The sequence below is a fragment of the Globicephala melas genome, chromosome X (assembly GCF_963455315.2).
Source record: "Globicephala melas chromosome X, mGloMel1.2, whole genome shotgun sequence".
Classification (NCBI taxonomy): domain Eukaryota; kingdom Metazoa; phylum Chordata; class Mammalia; order Artiodactyla; family Delphinidae; genus Globicephala; species Globicephala melas.
In genome coordinates this window covers 43,228,295-43,230,215 of record NC_083335.1, presented here as the reverse complement: position 1 = coordinate 43,230,215, position 1,921 = coordinate 43,228,295, and positions in this window count along the sequence as shown.

Here is a 1,921-nt window from a genome sequence, read left to right as displayed (position 1 = left end):
TGTTACAAATTTTCAGGACAGAACTTTTCCTCACCCAGTTCCTGGACAATGATAGGTTTCCTTGTTATTTCTATGTATTATTGCATACAATTTTTTCTACTCCACCCTTACAATGAGGTTGTAGCCCTTCAGATTCCTGGTTTTCTGTGAGAGGCACTTTGTACTGACTCAAGGTTTTATCTCTTGTCTCCATATAGGTGTTATAACACAAGCCTTTAGACTATTGAGTGTGATACTCCCTCCACCTCTCTCTAAGGCATCCATATCATAAAGTATATGCTTACCCTCTGAGTTTTCCTCTTTGTTTCTGAATCCTACCAATATTCTTTACTTTCTCAATAGCTAAGTTATGTACTTAATAGAACACTGTTATAATTTATCTAATATTTCCAGAACCCTCCTGGAGGGTTCTCATGGTACCTAGTTCACATTAAGTCCCTCAATATTACTTTTTATATAACATTAAAAAATTTTTTTAGAAAAAGAGGTAGATGGAAGCATGAGGGAAATGTTGAAATAATGATGAAATGAGAAAGATTTTCAAATGAAAAAATAAAACCTGGAATCTGTAAAGAAAATATTTGATAAAGCTACATAAAAATTAAAACCTTCTGTATGACAAAAAATTACCATTAAAAAACAGAAGACAAATGATAAACTAAGAACAAGTATTTGCTATATATTTGACAGGGAAAAAAAGCTAATTTCTCTCATATTCAAAGAGCTATTAAAATCAATAAGAAAAAGATATAAATAGAGAATGAACAGTTCAGAAAATAAAAAATGCAAATCACCAATAAACATACAAATACATATTCAACCTCACTTATAATTAAAGAAATGCAAAATAAAACTGTAAGATACTATTTTTTCTAGCCATCAGATTGACAAAGGCTATGCTAATATCAACATTTTTAAAAGCTATACATGAGTTTATATATGTGCCTAAATATTATATCTGCATAGAAAGTTTCTGGAAAGATATATGAAAAACTCAAGTGACTACTGACTACTACAGAGTGTGTAGAGGTGGGGAAGGAAGAAGATTTTATTTTTCGCCTTTTGTTCTTTTTTTACAGTTTGAATTTTTACATGAACAGGAATCATTTTTTCAACAACAATGACAAAAAGTTAGATAATAAGAATTATAGCAACAATAATAAATGCCAAAAGGAATAGGGCTCCATGGCATAAGTACAGGGAAGCGAAGAGGAGAGGGGGGGGAAGGCTGAGATCCAAACAAGCACTGAGCTACTGTGTTTTCTGGCTGCTTCTAGAGGTACTGCCCATATAGAGATGAGGGACAAAGTGGCTGTGAGCTGCAGGCTCTTCAATGGGGACCAGTGATGCTTATTTCTATGCTGAATGTGTTGCCACATTACATTCTGCACTGTAATACTCTGTGTTAATTGACAATTTTCATTTTCATGCATATTAATTGTAATTGCATTCTAACTTTCAATCCTTCTTTGAGGAATACAGGTGGAAGCCATTATCATTAGCTATTTACCAAGTGCACAAACATATGTAAAAGATTTATTAATATAAAAAGGAAGAAAAGATAACAGACATATGTTAGCAAGAATTATGCTTTGAGAAACTCAAACGTGCTTAAATCTCTTTCTCTTCCAGCTTAACCTGTAAACCCTTAATACAAGATCCAAATGCTCAAGCTCCCCTAAGATATTGCCCTTCCATTTTCATAAAGCATATAATGCACAGAGGGGAAAGCTCTGTCATTAGACTGGATCCAAATCCTGACTCAACCACTTCCTAGCTGTGTGCACTTAAGCAAGTTGCTTAAGCTCTGAGTTCGAGCCAGTTTCCTCATTTGTGAAATGGAGACCCTAAAAGTACCTACAGGGGTTGTTAGGAGAATTAAACAAGATGATTAGCATGTAAAGCAGTAAAGTGGCTGGCA